We start from the raw sequence: 12,377 nt of genomic DNA on the forward strand, positions 1-12,377 counted from the left end.
CCTTAAAACAAGAGCATGGAGGTCTGGGCTCATTAAAAGCTGCTATCACAGCGGCATCCTCTGAACAGAGGATGCCGCTGTGATAGCATAGCGCATCCTCTGAACAGAGGATGCGCTATGAACCTGTATGGCTAAAAACATTCAATGTTTGGCTAAAAACATTCAATACTACATCCTTTAAAAAGCTTAAAACTGATTTTGCATCAAAAAGCGGCTCTTCACCGAGAAACATAATCGGATGTAGAGGAAGATTATAGCGGTATGCTAAAGCAAAATATTTCTTTCTCTCACTTTCAGCTTCAGGACACTCCAGGAGAACGTGGAGGACAGTTAGCCTCTCACCACATCTACCACAAGTAGGAGGTTCATCGCCAGTCAGCAGAAAGCTATGGGTGCCATAAGTGTGTCATATTCTGAGGCGACAGAATGGGACATCAGTTCGCCGTGTTCTTGTAGCTGAGGGCCAGTAACCCAACCGCGGATTAATCAAGTGAAGCTTATTATTTATTTCTGTGTCCCACAAGCGTTGCCAGTGGTTTCGCAGTTTCTTACGTATGAAGGGTTTTAGGTCTGTTGCAGGGACAGTAGCGGTGGGGTTAATAGCGCGCAATATAAATGAGGTAGCCATTTGGTCAGCTAACACATTGCCCTCGATGCTTCTATGGCCAGGAACCCAGCAAATAGTAACATGCTGGTTGGACATACACGCTGTACACAGAACGGAATACAGCTAAATTATTACTGGATTTCTGAATCTGAAAAGGGATCTTAATGCATTTACGACGCTTAACGAGTCTGTGAATATAATAGATTTTTGTATGTTTGATTTCCGTATATGCTTCACAGCCGACAATAGTGCATATCCCTCAGCCGTAAATATACTTGTTTCCGGGTGCAGCACACCGGATTCCGAGAAGGATGGTCCGACGGCTGCATAAGTCACCCCTGCATGCGACTTAGAAGCATCAGTATAAAACTCTACGCATGAGTAGTTGGATTGAAGTTGTCGGAAATGCATTTTAATATGTGCTTCTGGTGCATGCTTAGTGATCTCGGCAAAGGAAGTGTCACAATGTATGAGCTGCCACTGCCACGGCGGTAAATGTTTTGTTGTGGGCATAGGACAAAGTTCTAGCAGCGGAACACCCATTTCCTCACTTAAGCTTCTCACACGCAAAGAGAACGGCTTTCTCGCTGCGGGTCGATTATGGTAGAGGGTGGCAGTGGTCAAATCGTTTATAGCTGAATAAGAAGGATGCTTTATGTTTGCGCGTACCTTTATAAAATAAGTGAAACTGCTATAGGATCGCTGTAGGTGAAGTGACCACTGATTCGACTCTACAAAGAGACTCTGGATCGGACTTGTCTTGAAAGCACCGATTGCCAGTCGCATACCCAGATGGTGAACGGGGTCAAGGATTTTCAAAGCACTTGGCGTTGCGGAATGATAAATTATAGAGGCATAATCAAGGCGCGACCAAACAAGGCTTTTGTACAAGTTTAAGAGACACTTCCGATCACTACACCATGTTGTACGTGATAGGAGCTTTAGGAGGTTCATCGCTTTCAGACATTTCATTTTTACATGTTTAATATGGGGAATAAACGTGAGCTTAGAATCAAAAGTGGTTCCTAGGAATTTATGCTCGCTGCTCACAGAGAGTTGGTCTCCCTTGATCGTAATATTTGGAAGTGGCATTATCCCTCGTTTGTTGGAGAAGAGTACGCAAGTACTTTTCTGGGTGTTTATTTTAAAACCATTCTCATCAGCCCATTTAGAGAATTTATTCATTCCAAGCTGCACTTGTCGTTCGCAGATAGACGTATTGCATGATTTGAAACTCATCTGCACATCATCAACATACACAGAATAAAACACCGCGCTTGGAATGAGTGACTGCAGGGAGTTCATTTTTACAAGAAAGAGTGTGCAACTAAGCACGCCCCCTTGCGGAACATCAGTTTCTTGGGTAAATGATCTAGAGAGAGCATTTCCCACTTTTACGCGAAAGGTTCGGTTAGACAGATAACTTTTAATAGTGTTTAGCATGTTCCCATGGGTGCCCATGGCGGCAAGATCGCGTAGAATCCCGAATCGCCATGTGGTATCGTACGCTTTCTCCAGGTCTAAGAATACCGAAAGTACAAACTGCCTATGAATAAATGCATCTCTGATGTATGTCTCTATGCGAACAAGGTGGTCTATTGTCGAGCTCCCGTCTCTGAAACCACACTGAAGGGGGTCTAGTATACTGTTACTTTCTAGGAAGTGGGTTAAGCGCCGGTTTAACATTTTCTGATATAGTTTACACAAACAGCTTGTTAACGCTATTGGCCTGTAGCTGGCGGCCAAGGACGGGTCTTTGCCTTGTTTAAGTACCGGGATGACTATCGCTTCTTTCTATGACAATAGAATATATCCAGCTTCCCACATGGTATTGAAGAGGGTTAGGAGCGTTTTTAGTGCTTCTGGGTGAAGATACTTGATCATTTCGTACGTTATACGATCGCCACCTGGCGCCGAGTTGTTGCAGTACGCAAGAGATGCCTTAAGTTCAGCTAATGAAAATGGTCAGTTGTAAGCCTCCCTGGAGGGACGTTTAGATTTAAGGGATTGTCGCTCTACGCGTTCTTTGAATCTTAAGAACGTTTCTGTGTAGTGCGATGCACTCGAGACGTATTCAAAGTGTTCGCCTAGGCAGTCCACCTGCTCCTCCAGGCTCTCCCCTCGGCTACTTACCAAAGGTAGGGGGTGTGACTCCCGACCCGTTAACTTCTTTACCCTATTCCAAACCTTCGTTTCGTCGGTGTAAGAATTTATACCGGAGATGTACCTATCCCAACTTTCTTTCTTTGCAAGGCGACGTGTTCTTCTGGCTTGGGACTTAACCTGTTTGAAATTGTTGAGGTTTTCAGCCGTTGGGTGATTTCGGAGTAGTCTCCAGGCTTTATTTTGTCTATTGCGCGCTTTCCGACAATCGTCGTTCCACCATGGGATGCGACGTTTATTGGTCATTCCGTTGGTCTGCTTGATACATTTCACTGCAGCGTCAATAATAAAAACTGTTAGGTATGCTACAGCATCGTCTATAATAAAATCAGCAATCTCATCTCCGTCTAAAAATGTAATTTCTCGAAATAATTTCCAGTTGGCTGACTTGGTGTTCCAGCGAGGAATGTCAGGCGAGCATGTATCTTCTTTTGTTAACTTTAACATAATCGGGAAGTGGTCACTGCCAAAAGGGTTCTTGGGAACGAACCACTCCAGATATGGAATTATAGCACCCGAGACAATGAGACAATACTCAGGTCTATAGAAGAGTATGTGTTATGTGTAGTGCTATAATACGTTGGTTCTTTTTAGGAGCGAAGCTCCTTAAGGCGTGGGCTGTGCGTCCCCTGTATGTAGCCACCTCTCGTTCAGTTCTTGCAGTGTTCACTAGATGACGGTACTTGTAGCTGACGGCATTAAGTATTACGCTAGCCACCGCCCGATCTAAAGGGTACAGCCATATCCATCCGTCCATCCGTCCGTCCGTCCGTCCGTCCGTCCGTCCGTCCGTCCATTCATCAATCCATCCATCCATCCATCCATCCAAAAGATGCAAGATGTTATAAACTAGACGGCGGTACGTGTAGTTGATTATGAAAGATGCGAGGTGTTATAAAATAGGAATGATGCCACATATGGCGCGTGTCATCGTTCGATATAGTGCGGCGACGTACGCTAGGGGGAGCGTTGCAATAAAATCGAGTGGGCAAAATGTACGGAGGATTCATGGTTTACCAGGTTTACCTCCGGAGCTTCGCCCACTCATCATCATTCACTTCGTGGATGTGGCGGCACTTTTTTTGTTTAGTAGACATGCACCTGACGAAAACAGAAAGTGTTCTATTAGGCGTCCTCGCGCATCTAAACGGGAGTCGCCCCATAGGGGATTATGTGCATTTAGATCACCAACGACTATATATGGCAGAAGAAGTTCATCAATGAAGCTTTGAAATTGTGTCTTTGAAAGTTGATAGCACGGGGGAATGTAAATAGAGGTAATTGTTAGTAGCTTCCAGAACAGCACTGCTCGAACAGCAACTGCCTCAAGAGAAGTTCGGAGGTTTAATTGCTTACAGGCAACACCTTTATCAACTATTATAGCGACACCGCCCGACGAAGCGGCAGCGTCGTCACGGTCTTTGCGGAAGATGGCATAATGCTTTAGAAAGTTTGTTTGTGTGGACTTGAGATGTGTCTCCTGAACACACAGCACCTTTGGAGTATGTTTATTAAGAAGTTCTCTAATATCATCGAGGTTATGGAGAAGTCCTCTCACATTCCACTGTAAGATCTGTGTATCCATTTTAGGTGTGTTTTGTGCTGTGTGCTCAAGAATGGAAAGTTAGCTCACGGACCCTTTCCAGGGGCCATGACACGAGATTTTTCTTTTTTGGATCGGTCGACGGAGTCGCGCCGATCCTTAGGCGCTGGCTGCGCCCTCACGCTCGGTGTTGTGTCCATTGCCTCTTGCGAGGCGCTGGACAGGCGCTCTTGCGAGCGCTGCATTTGTTTTAAGGGTCCGCCTCAAAAGACGAGACCTTCGCGGCCCCCAGCCCGGAGGTTGGTGGGTCTTTCTTGGATGGCGGAGCAGCACTGGCTGCAACCGCCGAGGGGGCGAATAACGTCACCATTGGCTCACTACGCGTGTGCCAGACAGGCGCCAGGGGCCGTCGTGGCGCTGCCCCCTGACGCGCCACTTCGGCAAAGCTAGTTTCTGGTAGGCAGGACACCTGCTTTCGGGCCTCCTTAAATGAAATGTTTTGTTTTACCTTAATTGTGACAATTTCCTTTTCCTTTTTCCAGCACGGGTATGACCGCGAGTATGCGGCATGTTCTCCATTACAGTTCGCACAGTGAAGAGAATTTTCACAGGCATCTGATGTGTGCTCTTCAGCACTGCATTTGGCGCAAGTTAGGCGGCCTCGGCAGTTCTGTGAACTGTGGCCGAACCACTGGCATTTGAAACATCGGAGGGGGTTTGGTATATATGGCCTCACACGAAGCTTGATATACCCAGCCTCAACGGAGTCGGGCAGTACACTTGAATTGAAGGTAAGTATCAGGTGTTTAGTCTGGACTTGTTTGCCATCACGCCTCATGCTAATTCGTTTTACGTTTATGACATTCTGTTCGATGAAATCCTCCAGGAGTTCAGCCTCCGTCAGCCCTAACAGGTCATCATCTGAGACAACGCCACGGGTGGTGTTCATGGTTCGGTGTGGGGTTACTATTAATTTGGTATCTCCAAATTTCACTAGGTTAGGCAATTTTTCATATTGTTTCTGCTCGCGGAGCTCCAACAGGAGGTCACCACTTGCCATTCTTGAAGCTTTATATCCTGGGCCAAAGATTTCTGTCAAAGACTTTGATACTAGAAAGGGTGAAAGTGTTCGCACTGATTTGCCGGGTGTGTCAGCGTGGATAACATGGAATCGGGGAAAAAATACTTTCTGGTTACCAAAAAACTGGAAAACTTCATCGGTGCGCCCTCCTTTCTGAGGGCGATCAGGGAGTGGGGGGAAGGAACATGCCATATGTAAATGCTTACTTTCGGCAGCGGCGCCAGCCACCCACCATGGAGTCCTACAAGGCGACGCTGCAGGGTCTGTAAGTACAGGCCCCGCCGACGCCAGCTGTACGCCACCACTATAACCGAATATGGTGTATCCAAGGTAGGATAGCCACACAGGGTTAACCCTCGCCGCCAGGAAGCACGAAAGTCAATGGAAGTGAGTAGAGGACAGGAAAGATTTAAAGTGAGAGAAAAGACGAAGATGTGAGGTGGAGACAGGAACAGGCAACTGCCGATTACCCCCGGGCGGACTCGTCCAGTGAAGATTCTTGGAGCGATGACTCGACGACTGACGATGGTGCGGGTTCGGCACCTGCTGTTTCTGGCGCTGGAGTCGAGGTAGGTATTGCAGAGGCGTCTACTGGACCTGATACTGTCTGTAGCGTTTTACCGTCTGTTTCAGATGACGACGCCGGACCGCCCTGCAGGTGTCGCAGACTGGACAATTTCCCTGGCGAGTAGCAAGGTGACACGGACGATTTGAATATCCTGGATCCCAGAGCAGGACCGAGCGGCTTTCAGGACAGCTCTTCGGAAGAAGACGACGGTGACGTCTAGCCAGTACGTGGGGCGCCCTTAGCCATTTGGCTGGACGTTGACTGGGAGGTATTTGAAAAGCCACTTAAGATCCAGACCTTTGTTTTCTTTATGAAGTTTAGTGTTCTTTTGTTGCATGTCTTTGCATGATGCGTCTTTTGATTTGTGTTTGTAAATAAAATGTATTTCTTGTGGCGCGAAATGTTTTAAATAAACTATTAGGCCTATTGTACACCGAGAATAAAGCAGACGACAATATATAGGTACGATATTACCTTCAAGAAACACTTCAGAGAACACAGACTTGCGAACTGCTAGATGGAGGCATGAAAAGCATCATTTATGACATCAGATATACACTTAACACCAAAAAAGGTCAGGACCTGAACTATTGAGATCAAGTCCCGACAACAAAAATAAAGAAAAACAGGTTCAGAACTATAGAGGCGCCCTCCGCCTTTGTTCACCTGGATGGGGGGGGGGATGGGCGCATTCGGCTCTACTATATTTATCGTCGAGTGGCCTCGTAACTGTTCTTCCCCGACATGCCAGTAAGCTTACGTTGGTGCTCCGTTTTACAGTGAAAGCAGTGTATAACTTGAAAAATTCGTATAGTGGTGGTGGCACGAGCGGTCTCCACTGGCTCTTTTATCAGTTAATCACTCGCAGCGTCGTATGCACGCCGTCAGCAGTGCTTTGGTTATTCCCTTAACTTCTGCGCGATAGCAGAGGTTAAGGGAATGACGTTACCGTGCAGGTAACATTAGTTGCGGACAGTGCCCTATAGTTTAGCGGTAGAGCATTTACGTTCCCCGGACGGGATGGTGGCGCCACCTATCAAAGTGTTGATAAGAAAGAAAAGTGAGAAGGATATTAAAACGAGATTATCAGCCTGTGTTACCGCGCGGAGTATTGTTACACGTTTATTTTAGTAATAATGAAAGTAAATAAATAGGAATAACGCACCAAATGCGAAAACGTCCAAGTTTCCGATTTGTTTACATTGATGTTATAGTTAGGCCTAAACACGTTAGAAATGGGAAGCTATCTCAAAGACTGCGCCAACCTATTTGTATGCTCGGTCGTAGAAACTAACTGAAGGCAATCGAAGTCACTTTAAACAGTCGTTTGCTGCAAACAAAGTGAATCTTTCAACAACCACGTCACTTCAAGGCGGGCATCCGAGAGCGCCACCATGTTTGACGTTAAATAGCGCACGTACAGTAAGCGGTACGGGTAACATACACGTTGTGATAGCATAGCGCATCCTCTGAACAGAGGATGCGCTATGAACCTGTTGGGCTAAAAACATTCAATGTTTGGCTAAAAACATTCAATACTACATCCTTTAAAAAGCTTAAAACTGATTTTGCATCAAAAAGCGGCTCTTCACCGAGAAACATAATCGGATGTAGAGGAAGATTATAGCGGTATGCTAAAGCAAAATATTTCTTTCTCTCACTTTCAGCTTCAGGACACTCCAGGAGAACGTGGAGGACAGTTAGCCTCTCACCACATCTACCACAAGTAGGAGGTTCATCGCCAGTCAGCAGAAAGCTATGGGTGCCATAAGTGTGTCATATTCTGAGGCGACAGAATGGGACATCAGTTCGCCGTGTTCTTGTAGCTGAGGGCCAGTAACCCAACCGCGGCTTAATCAAGTGAAGCTTATTATTTATTTCTGTGTCCCACAAGCGTTGCCAGTGGTTTCGCAGTTTCTTACGTATGAAGGGTTTTAGGTCTGTTGCAGGGACAGTAGCGGTGGGGTTAATAGCGCGCAATATAAATGAGGTAGCCATTTGGTCAGCTAACACATTGCCCTCGATGCTTCTATGGCCAGGAACCCAGCAAATAGTAACATGCTGGTTGGACATACACGCTGTACACAGAACGGAATACAGCTAAATTATTACTGGATTTCTGAATCTGAAAAGGGATCTTAATGCATTTACGACGCTTAACGAGTCTGTGAATATAATAGATTTTTGTATGTTTGATTTCCGTATATGCTTCACAGCCGACAATAGTGCATATCCCTCAGCCGTAAATATACTTGTTTCCGGGTGCAGCACACCGGATTCCGAGAAGGATGGTCCGACGGCTGCATAAGTCACCCCTGCATGCGACTTAGAAGCATCAGTATAAAACTCTACGCATGAGTAGTTGGATTGAAGTTGTCGGAAATGCATTTTAATATGTGCTTCTGGTGCATGTTTAGTGATCTCGGCAAAGGAAGTGTCACAATGTATGAGCTGCCACTGCCACGGCGGTAAATGTTTTGTTGTGGGCATAGGACAAAGTTCTAGCAGCGGAACACCCATTTCCTCACTTAAGCTTCTCACACGCAAAGAGAACGGCTTTCTCGCTGCGGGTCGATTATGGTAGAGGGTGGCAGTGGTCAAATCGTTTATAGCTGAATAAGAAGGATGCTTTATGTTTGCGCGTACCTTTATAAAATAAGTGAAACTGCTATAGGATCGCTGTAGGTGAAGTGACCACTGATTCGACTCTACAAAGAGACTCTGGATCGGACTTGTCTTGAAAGCACCGATTGCCAGTCGCATACCCAGATGGTGAACGGGGTCAAGGATTTTCAAAGCACTTGGCGTTGCGGAATGATAAATTATAGAGGCATAATCAAGGCGCGACCAAACAAGGCTTTTGTACAAGTTTAAGAGACACTTCCGATCACTACACCATGTTGTACGTGATAGGAGCTTTAGGAGGTTCATCGCTTTCAGACATTTCATTTTTACATGTTTAATATGGGGAATAAACGTGAGCTTAGAATCAAAAGTGGTTCCTAGGAATTTATGCTCGCTGCTCACAGAGAGTTGGTCTCCCTTGATCGTAATATTTGGAAGTGGCATTATCCCTCGTTTGTTGGAGAAGAGTACGCAAGTACTTTTCTGGGTGTTTATTTTAAAACCATTCTCATCAGCCCATTTAGAGAATTTATTCATTCCAAGCTGCACTTGTCGTTCGCAGATAGACGTATTGCATGATTTGAAACTCATCTGCACATCATCAACATACACAGAATAAAACACCGCGCTTGGAATGAGTGACTGCAGGGAGTTCATTTTTACAAGAAAGAGTGTGCAACTAAGCACGCCCCCTTGCGGAACATCAGTTTCTTGGGTAAATGATCTAGAGAGAGCATTTCCCACTTTTACGCGAAAGGTTCGGTTAGACAGATAACTTTTAATAGTGTTTAGCATGTTCCCATGGGTGCCCATGGCGGCAAGATCGCGTAGAATCCCGAATCGCCATGTGGTATCGTACGCTTTCTCCAGGTCTAAGAATACCGAAAGTACAAACTGCCTATGAATAAATGCATCTCTGATGTATGTCTCTATGCGAACAAGGTGGTCTATTGTCGAGCTCCCGTCTCTGAAACCACACTGAAGGGGGTCTAGTATACTGTTACTTTCTAGGAAGTGGGTTAAGCGCCGGTTTAACATTTTCTGATATAGTTTACACAAACAGCTTGTTAACGCTATTGGCCTGTAGCTGGCGGCCAAGGACGGGTCTTTGCCTTGTTTAAGTACCGGGATGACTATCGCTTCTTTCTATGACAATAGAATATATCCAGCTTCCCACATGGTATTGAAGAGGGTTAGGAGCGTTTTTAGTGCTTCTGGGTGAAGATACTTGATCATTTCGTACGTTATACGATCGCCACCTGGCGCCGAGTTGTTGCAGTACGCAAGAGATGCCTTAAGTTCAGCTAATGAAAATGGTCAGTTGTAAGCCTCCCTGGAGGGACGTTTAGATTTAAGGGATTGTCGCTCTACGCGTTCTTTGAATCTTAAGAACGTTTCTGTGTAGTGCGATGCACTCGAGACGTATTCAAAGTGTTCGCCTAGGCAGTCCACCTGCTCCTCCAGGCTCTCCCCTCGGCTACTTACCAAAGGTAGGGGGTGTGACTCCCGACCCGTTAACTTCTTTACCCTATTCCAAACCTTCGTTTCGTCGGTGTAAGAATTTATACCGGAGATGTACCTATCCCAACTTTCTTTCTTTGCAAGGCGACGTGTTCTTCTGGCTTGGGACTTAACCTGTTTGAAATTGTTGAGGTTTTCAGCCGTTGGGTGATTTCGGAGTAGTCTCCAGGCTTTATTTTGTCTATTGCGCGCTTTCCGACAATCGTCGTTCCACCATGGGATGCGACGTTTATTGGTCATTCCGTTGGTCTGCTTGATACATTTCACTGCAGCGTCAATAATAAAAACTGTTAGGTATGCTACAGCATCGTCTATAATAAAATCAGCAATCTCATCTCCGTCTAAAAATGTAATTTCTCGAAATAATTTCCAGTTGGCTGACTTGGTGTTCCAGCGAGGAATGTCAGGCGAGCATGTATCTTCTTTTGTTAACTTTACCATAATCGGGAAGTGGTCACTGCCAAAAGGGTTCTTGGGAACGAACCACTCCAGATATGGAATTATAGCACCCGAGACAATGAGACAATACTCAGGTCTATAGAAGAGTATGTGTTATGTGTAGTGCTATAATACGTTGGTTCTTTTTAGGAGCGAAGCTCCTTAAGGCGTGGGCTGTGCGTCCCCTGTATGTAGCCACCTCTCGTTCAGTTCTTGCAGTGTTCACTAGATGACGGTACTTGTAGCTGACGGCATTAAGTATTACGCTAGCCACCGCCCGATCTAAAGGGTACAGCCATATCCATCCGTCCATCCGTCCGTCCGTCCGTCCGTCCGTCCGTCCGTCCGTCCATTCATCAATCCATCCATCCATCCATCCATCCAAAAGATGCAAGATGTTATAAACTAGACGGCGGTACGTGTAGTTGATTATGAAAGATGCGAGGTGTTATAAAATAGGAATGATGCCACATATGGCGCGTGTCATCGTTCGATATAGTGCGGCGACGTACGCTAGGGGGAGCGTTGCAATAAAATCGAGTGGGCAAAATGTACGGAGGATTCATGGTTTACCAGGTTTACCTCCGGAGCTTCGCCCACTCATCATCATTCACTTCGTGGATGTGGCGGCACTTTTTTGTTTAGTAGACATGCACCTGACGAAAACAGAAAGTGTTCTATTAGGCGTCCTCGCGCATCTAAACGGGAGTCGCCCCATAGGGGATTATGTGCATTTAGATCACCAACGACTATATATGGCAGAAGAAGTTCATCAATGAAGCTTTGAAATTGTGTCTTTGAAAGTTGATAGCACGGGGGAATGTAAATAGAGGTAATTGTTAGTAGCTTCCAGAACAGCACTGCTCGAACAGCAACTGCCTCAAGAGAAGTTCGGAGGTTTAATTGCTTACAGGCAACACCTTTATCAACTATTATAGCGACACCGCCCGACGAAGCGGCAGCGTCGTCACGGTCTTTGCGGAAGATGGCATAATGCTTTAGAAAGTTTGTTTGTGTGGACTTGAGATGTGTCTCCTGAACACACAGCACCTTTGGAGTATGTTTATTAAGAAGTTCTCTAATATCATCGAGGTTATGGAGAAGTCCTCTCACATTCCACTGTAAGATCTGTGTATCCATTTTAGGTGTGTTTTGTGCTGTGTGCTCAAGAATGGAAAGTTAGCTCACGGACCCTTTCCAGGGGCCATGACACGAGATTTTTCTTTTTTGGATCGGTCGACGGAGTCGCGCCGATCCTTAGGCGCTGGCTGCGCCCTCACGCTCGGTGTTGTGTCCATTGCCTCTTGCGAGGCGCTGGACAGGCGCTCTTGCGAGCGCTGCATTTGTTTTAAGGGCCCCGCCTCAAAAGACGAGACCTTCGCGGCCCCCAGCCCGGAGGTTGGTGGGTCTTTCTTGGATGGCGGAGCAGCACTGGCTGCAACCGCCGAGGGGGCGAATAACGTCACCATTGGCTCACTACGCGTGTGCCAGACAGGCGCCAGGGGCCGTCGTGGCGCTGCCCCCTGACGCGCCACTTCGGCAAAGCTAGTTTCTGGTAGGCAGGACACCTGCTTTCGGGCCTCCTTAAATGAAATGTTTTGTTTTACCTTAATTGTGACAATTTCCTTTTCCTTTTTCCAGCACGGGTATGACCGCGAGTATGCGGCATGTTCTCCATTACAGTTCGCACAGTGAAGAGAATTTTCACAGGCATCTGATGTGTGCTCTTCAGCACTGCATTTGGCGCAAGTTAGGCGGCCTCGGCAGTTCTGTGAACTGTGGCCGAACCACTGGCATTTGAAACATCGGAGGGGGTTTGGTATATATGGCC

Source organism: Rhipicephalus microplus, chromosome 8, assembly GCF_043290135.1.
Source record: "Rhipicephalus microplus isolate Deutch F79 chromosome 8, USDA_Rmic, whole genome shotgun sequence".
Lineage (NCBI taxonomy): Eukaryota > Metazoa > Arthropoda > Arachnida > Ixodida > Ixodidae > Rhipicephalus > Rhipicephalus microplus.